At 43.1% G+C, this 13,666-nt stretch overlaps 1 long non-coding RNA gene across 1 annotated transcript in view; it reads right to left on the reverse strand.

Annotated features, from left to right (window-relative positions):
- Positions 1-5,097: 5,097 nt before the first annotated feature.
- Positions 5,098-13,666, reverse strand: part of LOC146810525 (uncharacterized) — a 108,373-nt gene continuing 99,804 nt past the window's right edge. Inside the window, exon 4 of the long non-coding RNA XR_014966600.1 lies at positions 5,098-13,120. This is a non-coding gene — a long non-coding RNA (uncharacterized LOC146810525). The remainder of the gene's footprint in view (positions 13,121-13,666) is intronic.

A 13,666-nucleotide genomic window follows, 5' to 3' on the forward strand; every position in this document is an offset into this window, starting at 1 on the left:
ACTGGATTCCCTAGTGGTATCCACTGCACGGAAGAGGTCAAATTCCCAGGCGTCAGGCGAAGCACCACCGCCTGACATAGAGTCAAAGCTCCTGGACGCGTCAGGAAAACGCACTGCGTCACAGGCAGCCAATATATGGCGTATCGCCAACACTCAAGCGCTATTGGCCAGATACGACAGAGCGCATTATGATGACCTAGAAACCATCATGCACCATCTCCCAGAAAAATACAGAAATGGGGCCAATGAATTAATTCAAGAGGGTAAGACCATAACTAACACCTCTATTCGCTGTGCTTTAGACGCAGCAGACACAGCCTCCAGGGCCATTAACACTAGTGTCCTCCTCCGTCACCATGCTTGGCTGAGAGTTTCAGGCTTTAAACCGGAGGTACAAGCCTCCATATTAAATCATCCATTTGATCAAGAACATCTATTTGGTCCAAAGGTAGATGAGGCCCTCGAGAAGAAAGACACAGATACGGTGAAATCTATGGAAGCCCTACAGTCACACCCTCCTAGGCGCTCCTTTCGCCGCTCTTCCTTTCAGGGCACGGGCAGAGGCTACTCCTCAGATAGCGCGTCCATGTCCTACAAATCCCCTGCTCGATCCACCTTCACAAGGGGTTATCAAAGAGGTAGCTATAGAGGCAATAACAATAAAGGCAGAGGCAAAACAAATACCGCCCGCTCTGCCACACCGCCTACCCAATGACTTTCCCCTTATCCCTCCAGACCATCCCACTCCGGTCGGGTGCAGACTACAAAATTTCCTTCACGTCTGGGAGTCCATCACATCAGACAGATGGGTGACCCAAATTATTCGTTCAGGGTACTGCCTAGAATTGACATCTACCCCCCCCCCCCCCCGCCCCCCCAACATTCCACCCAGACAACGCCCAATGTCTCAAGAACATTCCACGTGACTAAAACAAGAGGTAATCTCCCTCCTACAAAAAGAGGCGATAGAACAGGTCCCCGCCAATCAACAAAATTTAGGGGTCTACTCACTATATTTTCTGATACCAAAAAGAGACGAGACTCTACGACCTATCTTAGATCTCCGGCCTCTAAACACATACATACATTCAGACCATTTTCACATGGTAACACTTCAGCAGGTACTTCCGCTCCTCTCCCAGAACGACTTTCTCACCACACTGGACTTGAAAGACGCATAATTTCACATTCCAGTACACCATGCCCACAGAAAGTACCTCAGATTTGTAGTGGACAGGCAACACTACCAGTTCAAGGTGCTCCCATTCGGGGTCACAACAGCACCAAGGGTATTCACCAAGTGCCTAGCGGTAGTCGCGGCACATCTCGGAAGACAGCACATTCACGTCTTCCCATATTTGGACGACTGGCTGATAAAAGCCGCGTCCTACAACCAATGTGTACACCACACCGCCACTACAATCCAACTACTTAACCAACTAGGCTTCACGGTGAACCACCAAAAGTCCCAGCTAACACCATCCCACATAAAGCAATACCTCGGTGCCACCATAGACACTTCAAAAGCCATAGCCTACCCCAATCCGGCCAGGATTGCAAGCATTCAGGCTTTGCGTCAAAAATTCATACTTCAACACTCCCTCCCAGCAAGAGTGTTTATGCAACTGATAGGGATGATGGCCTCTTGCATTTTCATAGTGCCTCATGCAAGACTCCAGATGCGTCCACTCCAAGAGTGCTTAGCGCGCCAATGGAACCAGGCCCAGGGGCAACTGACAGATCTGGTGTTGGTAGACGGTTGCACCCATCGCTCTCTGCAGTGGTGGAACACCACCAATCTTTTCAGAGGTCGACCGTTCCTGGACCCGGTTCCACAAATAATCCTAACAGACACATCGCTCTCCGGCTGGGGAGCTCATCTATTACACCTCACAGTGCAGACCACATGGACGCCGCAACAAAAGTTACACCACATCAACCATCTGGAGTTACTGGCAATCTTTCTAGCCCTAAAATCCTTTCACACTCACATTTTAGGCAAGGCAGTCCTTATTCGCACAAACAACATGACGGCCATGTACTACATTCAAAAACAAGGCGGCACACACTCTCCACAGCTCTCTCAACTAGCACAGAGCATATGGAGATAGGCAATTCCACACAAAATCTTTCTCCTAGCCCAACATGTCCCAGGAGTCCAAAACACCATGGCAGATCTGCTCAGCAGACAAACGCAGCAGATCCACAAGTGGGAACTTCACCCGCAGGTTCTTCACCCGTTCTTTCAGATGTGGGGGCATCCACACATAGACCTCTTCGCCACCCACGAAAACAAAAAATGCCCAAGCTTCGCCGCCAGATACCCACACCCATTGTCCAAAGGCAATGCGATATGGATGAACTGGTCAGGCAAATTTGTGTACGCCTTTCCACCTCTCCCACTTATTCCATTAGTGGTGCGAAAGCTACAACAGCACTCCCTCACACTGATTCTAGTAGCTCCAACATGGGCCAGACAACCGTGGTACACCACGCTGCTGGAACTCTCGGTAGTGCCACACCAAAAGTTACACCTCTCACCATGCCACCTAACCCAGAACCATGGAGAGATCAGACATCCGGACCCAGCTCAGCTCAACCTTGCGATCTGGCTCCTGAGATCCTAGAATTTGGATACCTTAACCTTCCCCCTGACTGTATGAACGTCATCCGAGAAGCTAGGCGCCCTACTACTAGAGCCTGCTACGTGGCAAAGTGGAAAAGATTTGTTGTCTATTGCCATAACAACACAATCAACCCTCTAGACGTATCTATACAGCGCATCATATGCTACTTACTCCATCTACAAAGGTGTAACCTAGCATATACATCCATCTGGCTACACCTCGCAGCAATTGCCGCCTACTTACAAAACAGACAGCACCTATCACTTTTCAGAGTGCCTGCCATTAAAGCCTTCATGGAGGGCCTCAAACTAATAATTCACCCCAGAGTACCGCCCTCACCTGTGTGGAACTTAAACCTAGTTCTCACAAGACTAATGGGACTGCCTTTCGAACCTTTGCATAAATGTGAACTGCAATTTCTCACATGGAAAACCGCTTTCCTTGTAGCCATCACTACCCTTAGACGGGTCAGTGAGATACAAGCACTTGCTATACAAGAACCTTTTCTCCAAATGCACCCGAACAAGGTTGTCCTCCGTACCAACCCAAAATACCTACCCAAAGTCATTTCCCCCTTTCATCTAAACCAATCGGTAGAATTACCGTTTTTTTTTCTCGCAACCTCAAACTATTGCAGAAAGGGCTCTACACACACTGGATGTTAAAAGGACCTTACTTTATTATATCCAGAGAACACAACCTTTCAGAAAGACAAAATAACTGTTTGTCTCTTTCTCTCCACCACATAAAGGCAACCCCATCTCTAAATCAGGGATAGCTACATGGATTGTAAAATGCATACAGATTTGCTACCACAAGGCAAAACGCACGCTATCTGTTCCCCCTAAAGCCCACTCTACACGAAAGATAGGGGCTTCTATGGCTTTTCTAGGGAACATTCCATTAGATGATATCTGCAAAGCAGCTACATGGTCAACACCGCACACTTTCACTAAACATTACTGTGTAGATGTGCAAACCAAGCAACAAGCTAGTGTGGGCCAGGCTGTACTAAAAACACTTTTTCAAACTACTGCAACAGATACCGGTGGTCGCCGCTAGGGTTGGGAACTGCTATATAGTCTATGCAAAAGTGTGTAATCTGCAGCTCATATGCCTCAAACGGAATATGCTACTTACCAGTATGCATATGTTCTTGGCATGTAGAGCTGCAGATCTACACACGCCCACCCGCCTCCCCGGCTACCTTTATCTGTTCCAGTCTATCTTATTTAGATACAACACACATGGGTTTCTTCACTATTATTACTACGCTCCATCTTTCCCTGTTGGCGAAAAACAATCGGAGGATGGAGCCGAAGCCCATGCGCAATACGGACCAAGGGAGGAGTCACCGACCTCGTGACTCCCAAAGACTTTCCAAGAGGAAAAACAAACTGCAAACATCCGGGCCCAACACCAGATGGCGATCTATGCAAAAGTGTGTAGATCTGCAGCTCTACATGCCAAGAACAGATGCATACTGGTAAGTAGCATATTCCTTATCAGACGCGAGCCATTCGCAAAACAAAGCAACTCTTTATTGAATTTACTAAACCCCACTTTGAAAATATAGTTTTAAAAATGGGTCTTGTGAGTTGGATAATCAAATATATGTAGGTATATCTAGGTATGTTATGCTACGGTAAAACAAACTGCAATTGGTGCCTAGAGTACATTCTGCTTGAAAACAGGGAGCTACAACTACTTTCCTAGGTAACATGCAAATTGGCTATACATGTAAGGCTGCTACTTGGTCAACTTAACAGATGTTCATAAGCATTACTCTGCGGACATACACACCCGCCAACAGGCACAAATGGGCAAACTGTGCCCAGAATTTTGTTTCGAACATCGGTCTCATCTGCTAGCTACCCAATACTCTATGGGAATGCACAGCTTTATATTGTATGCAGAGCATGTGATAAATAGCAGCACCCGCTACAAACAGAAAATGGTACTTACTTTGTAATTATCCGTTTATATCTTGTGGTGCAGTGATCACCCTCCCAAAATGCAAGCTTATGCTTCCGACGTTTTTTTCTCACAGCGTACTCTCATTCAAAAAGCATCTGTACACACTTACCTTTCTGCTTTGCTAGACTCTAGTTACCTCACTCACCTGTTTGCAGAGTTTGGCGGGACACAATCTAACGTGGAGTCATTGTCCTTGTGCTTTTTGGTTTCTCCAGTTTTGTTTTTCGTTTTTCAAACGTTGGTATAAACGTTGTTCTCCAATTTTGCAATATTAAAAACTCTGCAAGCACGGCTAAATACAACTTTTTGCAATGACTAGAGCTCAGGCCCAAATGTGGGTAGCCCAATAATATTAATTATGGGTCGTTTGGCAAATTTAAATCTAGCACAGTCTGATAGTATTGCAATATTTTGCTGCCCAGTAGTTTTGAGCATCAACATATTATATGCGTCCAGCTGCTCTCTCCTTGTAGTAAACATTGAAACAATTTGCTGCAGTTTTCTGAGTTTATTCTATTTAAAAACACTGGTGTTCTGTACAAAAACTATTTATTATAAAACTGCATTCTACAACATTTTGCTCCTTTCAGAATCAAGACATTTTAACAATTTATAATATTCCATGTCTCAGTTGAAATAGTCAAGTTTTTGGTTGTCTGCCATGTCTGAATTATTCTTGGATGAACATCTATCTTTTTAATTCCACAGCCTTTTTTTCCAAACCTTTACTGATCTTTATGGAGCTGTCGCTATGAAATCCCCAACTAATGCCAATCTAACCGTTACTGTCTTAGGATCTAGATCCTTTAATAAGTATGAAATTCGATTGTAAGACTATAGCATACCTTTTTTTTTTTGTTGAAAATCATATATGCCGTTCAATATATGCTCGTTTCCATGTATTATGGTTTAAAAAGTTTATCAGATAAGTATAATTATTCATTCCTAGTCTTGCACTATGGTTTTTAACAAAAGTGGCTGTTTTTCTAACAGTGTCTTCTAATTGAGTAGATAAATTGAGACATGGAATAACATAATATCTAAACATTTGCTCTTTCATTTTTAACACCTACATCAATGTTTTATAGGAAACATTTTTGGGCACCTTAGATAAGCTCAAAAAGTTCCTGATTTTAAAATAGTTATCTGCTATGTTATAAACCGGATGTATGTTATAAAGAACATTTTGCAAAATTCGTAAAGTAGTATTCATTCACGTCAGCTAGGGCCAGCCCGCCATCAATTGCTGGTTTATACAATATCTTTAATGCCAACCTAAGTGTTTTATTGGCCAATATAAATGGAAAAAACAATCCCTGAAATTTTCTAAACACCTTTGTTTCAAACACACGGAGGTGCTGCAGAAACAAATTCAATAACCGTGATATATAATTTAATTCAAAAAGATCTATGTTCATAGTTGTGTATATTCCCAAATATCTTTTTGATTTCTGGTTAACCATAGGCCGCAGTTGTCTGTAGTGCAATTGCATACCAAAATCTCAGTCTTCTAAATATTTATATCCGCCCATCTCCTGAAATTGATAGTAAATATTGAAAACCCCCTGTGAATCCTCCAAATCGGTCTTAAAAAAAGGACGAATCATCAGCATCGGCTTCATTTTAGACATCTGATCGGTAGGGACTTTAACCGATCATTCCTTATGGCAATAGCAAGAGGCTCAATAAAAGACACAAATAAAATCTGGGACTGTTAACATCCTTGACTGGTTCCCCACTTTTACATATCAACATTGGTGGAATTCATAACCATAGTCCTGGCCTCTTCATACATATTGGATAATGCCTCAATGAGCTTAGGTGGAAATCCAAATGCTTTTAAATTTGAGAAAAGGCTCTCCCAAATGACAAGTTTAAAGGCTTTTTCCGCATCAAGTAAAAAAAATATATCTGGGCTGGGATCCGTTTATAATTTTTAAAAAAATCTAATTCCTCAGTTAATTAATTTGTGTTAGAAGATAATTGTCTTCCAGCTATAAAACCATGTTGATCTGTATTTATTAACTGTCCAGCAACTTGATTTATTCTATTAGCCAGTAATTTCATTATCATTTTATAATCTGTATTCAGGAAGCTATTCGGCTTATAGAAATTTAACCTTTCGGCATCCTTATCTTTTTTTTAAGGAAGCGTACTACAACAGTATCAAACCAGCATTGGCATTGCCAATAGGTCTAACCTTTTGGCTCATGTAAGTGTTTAGACATGCAGAACATTATCCAGAACACAGCATCTATTTTTTAGGCGTGTGGGCGGTCTCTCTTGCTTTAGGCATTGAATGGTAAACTTCCTGACTTACACTGGCACTGAAACGGCAGATTAAGTTAAAAAAAATCATATTGATGTAGAAAACCTGTACACCCCGATGGACGCTGGTAAAAACGAGATATGAGATATATGAAATATGAATAATGAGCGGTGTCAGTGGAGTTACACATCCATGTAAGCACCCAAGAAAGGCACTGACACAGAAGCCAAGTGCTGGATAATAAACACATAGGAGACATCATATAAAGAAGTGTACAAGAGCAGTAAGGACTCAAAAGACGGCAGCAATAAAATCAGGGTAGGTTCTGATTGGTTGGTCTCTGTATACCAACTTGCCATATGTGATTCCAGGAAACCGCACCCTCTGGAAAAGCTAGTTTGTTACAAGATGGATGAAATGAAAATAGAACAAAGAGAGCATGAAGCACAGTGAGGGAAAGAACATTGGTAGAGGGAGCATAGATAAGCGATAGATAGATAACAGATTGCTTATAGATAATAGAAAGATAACAGATCGACAAACCGATTAATTAACAGATCAATAGATAACCAGATAGATCGATAACAGACAGATAGATGTTAGACAACAGATGGAAGACAGATAACAGATCGATAGATAACAGATCGATAGATAACAGATCGATAGATAACAGATCGATAGATAACAGATCGATAGATAACAGATCGATAGATAACAGATCGATAGATAACAGATCGATAGATAACAGTTTAGATAGATGTACAGATGATAGTTTGTATGGTGTGCACGTAATATAGTGCAATACAGGATCTTGTTGGTGCAGTGCCGTACTATGCTGTCTGTGTTTTTCTGCAGTGTGATGTAGCACAGTATAGCAGATGGTACACCTCCATGAGGCGAAGGTGAAGTACGGGTTGAATTTTGTATTGAGGAATAGAAAATCCTCCAGGAATAGTAGCAATACTTGCAGTGATCTCAGAATAACATTGCATGTACCATCTTTTTTCAGCTTAAGTGTTTATCTTGTCGGAATTGTTGAGACTGGTTTAAAAAAAAAACTAAAAAAAACATGGTCTTCATATGTACAGAGTTTGCACCCTAGAGAGTCCCTTGCTCTTCATCAGTAGGGGAAATCTGAAGGCCTGACTATGAGCTTTAAAGAGCTTAGAAATAAACGAAAAGTTCAAGTCGTCCCCTTTGCTGATGGGCTTTTGGAGTATGCTGTAAAGCACTCCCATTTTTCACATGCTCCTAAAACAAGAATTAGAAAAGCAGTGTAGAACGTGACACTAACCGTAATAGAATTGTGCTTGAAAGTAGAGAGTGGACAAGGCATAGGGGTGCAAACCTGAGACGGGTATGGTTAGGCCAGGTATGTTTGGAAACAGTGGGAAAAAAACACCTGACAAAAACATAATAATCCGACCAGTGGATTTTTAGCAATTTTAAAATTGAAGTCCTCAGAAAAACTGCACGAGGGCGCTCAAGACCATTTGATGAAAGGCACTATTATTGAACCAGCTGGTACAGATTTGTTGCAATCAATCAGCAGTGTCTTAACAAATGCGAGTTGTGAGCTGGAAGCCTTTTTTTTCTGTGTTTAGATTATATTTTTAAATCGCTGTCAGGTCGCAGCAAGCACCTGGAAGCCTGTGCTTCATCGGCAGGGCCGGACTGGGAACCGGCCCTGGCAAAGTACTCGCCCTTGGGGAGGGGAGGTGCCGCCGAGCTCTTAGCCAGGGCCGGTTTTCGGCCGATTTTGTTACAGGGCCGCTTTTGCAGCTATGCTTCAAAAACGGCCCTGTAACAAAAACGGCCCCCAAGGGTCCAAAACCGGCCCCCACCCGAGCGGCCCACCGGGGGATTTCCCGGTGCCCGCTACGGCCAGTCCGGCCCTGTTCATCGGGTATGTTTGTTACAGTTTGAAGCACGGGCCACTAAAGAACCAGCTGCAATCCGGGGGCACTGAAATACACAGTAGAGTTTCTCTTTTAAATTGTATTAACAAAGTTGACAGAGTTTGGCTGCACTGCACACTGGTGGAAGCTTGGCACGCTGATCCTGATTAATTACTGCAAAGTATTGTTTAGCCAGAAATGAAAACCTTGCTTGGGCAGTCTCATAACAATAAAAATCGTTCCACAACAGAAGCAGCTGTAAATACTGATCATTTTCACCAAACATGCATGGGTGTAGAAGCAAACTGGGTTTGTCAGTGTGAAAAGAGAAGTAAATTAAGCCGAGGCAAAAGGAAAAGGAATGCATGGAAACCTGGACGACCAGTAGGAACATTGTAGTATTCTCATGTTCTGCTGTTATGCTCACATTCACCTTATCTCTAGCTGCTCAGCCAGTGTGAGTGTTCCAGGTAGAATGTTGGTGTGAGTGACATGAGTGGAATGCTTGGGTGCCTGGTGTGACTGGGTCAGTTGGAAGATGGGCTGAGCAGCTAGGAGGCTGTTCCTGGTGGGGCTTGTTCTAGCTTGCTGTAACTTCTACTTATGGACTAATAAACTACATAAAATCATCTCGGCTACGTCTGCTTCATCACCTGAACATGTGGGCCAGCCCACTACATTTTTGGCGACGATCTGGAGCTCATCTCACGCACTAAAGGTAGTCTGATGTCAACTAAAGATCTAGAGTACAGCAGGACTATGTGTAGGAAAGAACCTACTACATGTACTGATGAAGAGCAACAAGAATAAAGCAACACAACAAAAAGAAACTGGTCAAGCACTCCTCGCAGCCCCACCAGTGTCCACTACACCGGACAGCCCTAGCCCAAGCGTGCTGTGAAGTCATCTCAACACCTGGTAATAAGTCATTAAAGCTGCCTACGTCTTCGCCTCTACTAAGGTCTACAAAGCAACAACAAAAGTCTACGCTGCAACTACAAACGTCTACAGTGCCTCAAAAACTATCTACAGTGCCTCATTAACTAAGGTAACCAGTGGCTATCTCAGTTTTTGCCTCCAGTGGGAAGTGCAGTGTTTCTGTTGTCAGTAAGGCTCATTCATGACTGTGTTATGGTGCAAGATTTTGCCTTTCTGAGGGATTGGATGTGTGACATTCTTAACGCTTCTCCCTGCCAGCGCTGCATAGGCATGTTCTATTTGTCCTGTTTTAATTTTCAATTACTGGCTCTTTGGTGTTTTCGCCGGTTCTCTTTGCCTGCTGCAAGTGTGGAGACCTACACGGTGAGCAAAGTGTATTTTCAACTTTGTTTTTATCAGTATTTGTTTTCCCTACTACGAGGCCAGTAATAAATAACAGTTGTGCTTTCATTTAAACGGCTTGCGCACTCTACTTTGTCCTCCTGTGCCGCGTGGATCCGCTCCAATGCCATTCATGACGTCTTCGTTCCTACTGACCAGAGCTCTTTGTGATGTCCGACTTCAAAGCTGCCTTTGGACGTTTCTCAGCAGGTGCGCGCCGTGAGCCACTCGGCGTACGTCTCCTGTGCGTGCCGCCATCTGGTGGCCGGGGGCTCCAGTCACTCAACGTTGTTTCCTATGTGCCCAGGAGTCTATTTTGCCAATCACGTTTTTCACCGCAGCGTGTTCACCTCTTCCATTTCCCTCAGGGTTTTTACTGCAACGCACCGGCTTCTACTGCTACGCACCGTAAGTCTAACGGACTATCGCTACAACGGTCGATGGTGGGTTCAGGTACTCTCCAATGTACAGTATCTTCAACAGATGGGTGAGTCACTCTTGCACCCAAGCGCTGTTTGTCTGGAAGGGAAAATTTTTAGCCGACGTCGTATCCAGTTGTTTTCTGACCACACGGCACTATCATTTGAAAGTTTAGGCTGACTTCCAGCGTCGCTGTTTGGAAAGCTGCATCTTTTGGTAGTGTGAAGAAACTCCCTTCTGGATTGTATGTTAAGTGTATTGGGGCATAAAGTACTTGTTCTGCATTCAATAAGCTTACAAACAGTGGACTATCTTTTGAAAATGGACACGCTTCTAAAAATAAGTGTTACATTATCAATACTACTGAGTTCTATAACTGAATGTGGGCACTGTTTGAATTTGTTCCTAGCTTGTCCTTTCGGGTGAGACTTCGCTCTCCGGTGTCCGTAAAGTGTGTTCAAATGTCTCATTGAAGATACTTGATCCCTTTCTAAGGGATGGGAGTGGGTCTTAGTTTTTCAGATGTTTAATCCCTGTCATTGGGATGGGAGTGGGTCTTAGTCCCACATCTCTTTTTCACGTTTTTTGGTACTGTTTAAGGGGTGTTTACCTTTGTTATTTTTGGTATGGGTTTTAGCCCCATTTCCAAGTCATTGGTTCTCGTACCATGTTGGACATATATTTCTTTTTACGTCATCCCTTACACTACTTGGGTTTGATGTATATCCTTTCTTTTGGATGTGTGTTTTGGGTGTTAGTCCCATTTACACGTTTATTGTCATTATTTTGTCCAGTGTTTTTACGTCGTCATGTAGTGTGTGTAAGTCACCCTGTGCTTCACCTCGACGTAATGTGTGCATGTGCGACACTCTGCTGCACCTGTGTTGTTCTCGTACTGCGCATGTTTTTGGGTGTCAGTCCCATGCAACGTTGTCATGTGTGTGTAAGTCGCCCCGCGCCTCACCAGGTGTTTTTACGTCCTTATGTGTGTGTGTAAGTCACCCTGTGCTTCACCTTGACGTTGTGTGTTTGTGCCACACTGTGCCACTTTTGCTGCACAGGTTCTTGGGTGTCAGTCCCATGCAACGTTATCTGCTTCACTTGGGTGTCAGTCCCATGCAACTCTACATGCTACACTGCTTCTGTTTTGGGTCAGTGTCCCTTACTTGAGGGGTAGCGTTCAGTTCTTTTGCCACAGTCTCCTCACGTGAGGAGTACTTCCTTGGGTGCCGTTCCACCCATTGTATTCTAGTCTGGGGTTACGTTTTCCCCTTATTTGGTGTTGACTGGGTCAGTTGGAAGATGGGCTGAGCAGCTAGGAGGCTGCTCCTGGTGGGGCTTGTTCTGGCTTGTTCTAGCTTGCTGTAACTTCTACTTATGGACTAATAAACTACATAAAATCATCTCGGCTACGTCTGCTTCATCACCTGGACATGTGGGCCAGCCCACTACAAACATTCAAGGCAATGCTGAAACAGAAGGAAGGGCAATCACACGCTGTACAGTGTGATGGCCAACCAAAGTGTTCTCTGAGTGAAATCATCAGAAAGAGAGCTAAGCACACAAAGGAGGACATTTACAGAAATGAACCAATAACAAGCCAACATTTCTGAATGCCATATGAAACAACCAATGGCAACTGGTGGGTGGCCCAGAGCCCATAGAAGAGGCTGTAGCAGGTCGATTGAAGCGCGACCTAAAAAGAAGGAATACTTTCTCCCTGTAGTATGTGGTTTGCAACCCTCGAAATATACTGGTTTAAAATCTTTTAAACTTTTTTTTTAAAATTGCGCTGGAAAACCATCTGTGCCGCACGTTTTCCTTCCATTCAAAGATTTCACCACTTCATCAACTTCTTTTTGTGTAAATGGCTTCATCAACGCTTGCACCGAGCTTCAACCCAGTGTCGGATTTCGAAGGCTATCTAAAAAAAAATGCTGCATCTTAGAAATATCAACTTCTTGCCAGATCTTTTCATAGTGCTAAAGGACCACATCATCAACGGTTTTACAGTCTGTAATTCGGGTATTTGTATCCTAAAGTGACCTAGTTGTGTTTTTAGCTGACGTTTCCCATGTCTTCCAGGCTAAACACTGCCTTGAATACTCACTCTCTTCATATACCTTCTGCATATAAGCTTTACTCGACACACAGATCTATTCCTAAAAATGATTCTGCATCTGCTGCTTTGCTTGATCAATGCTTTGATGGTGAATAGTGCTCTTGCTCACTTTGGCACTGGGAAGACCTGGCTTGGCAGTTCGGGCTGTACTGTTCCCATGAGGCACAGGGTCAAGATTGATTTGCATATGGCTGGGTTTGAACTGGGGTGGCGTAATGAGCTAAAGAACGTTGATGGATTCCACCCAGATCTGTGACTGGGGGTGAGTGAAAAGTTTTGGCGCTCCGTCCATCATCTCTTTGTGTTTGCTTAATAGTACTAATATGCCAGAAATAAATATCATGCACTTATTTTTTTTAAACAAACTCCAAATTATTCTTTATACATAGAATTGCTCTTTTCCGCTTCAGATCATAATTAATATATAATCTCTAATAGTGGCCTTAAAAGGATCCCGGTTCATCTCCAAACTTGCAGTGTGTTCATTCTGCAAAACAAAAACAAAATATATATATTATCTCTGCCAAGGTTCTTCTTCAGATTTAATTTGTTAAACGCCATCTACTTCTAAATGCCTACAATATGCATCTCTAATAAAGAGTGATCTGAAAATCCATTTGGATGCTGTATATACTGTTTAAGGCAAAATATTCAAGATATTGAAAAATAATCTAGTCTTGCTGCACATGTATATCTACTGTACACACAGATATATTACCACTGATTTGGAGATTTGTCTCCCAGGATCAACTAGATTTAACCTCTTCTGATAGTCTTGCAATGCCTTGGCCGTTCGAGGTTTATTGTTATGTAAAATTGAAAGCACCTCCTAAAATTACTTTACCAGGAATTATAAAAGACTGAAACAACTCTATTAACGGTGATGGATGATCTTCAATAGGGTCATATATTGTAGCCACTGTAATAGGTAAACCATCCACTTGTCCATTCATTCATGCCCATGCACCCTCCTTATCTGTTTGAGAAGCACACAAATCCAACTACAATTACTTAATGATTTATATAGCTACAC

The sequence above is a fragment of the Triturus cristatus genome, chromosome 7 (genome assembly GCF_964204655.1).
Source record: "Triturus cristatus chromosome 7, aTriCri1.1, whole genome shotgun sequence".
In the NCBI taxonomy this organism is placed as follows: Eukaryota; Metazoa; Chordata; class Amphibia; order Caudata; family Salamandridae; genus Triturus; species Triturus cristatus.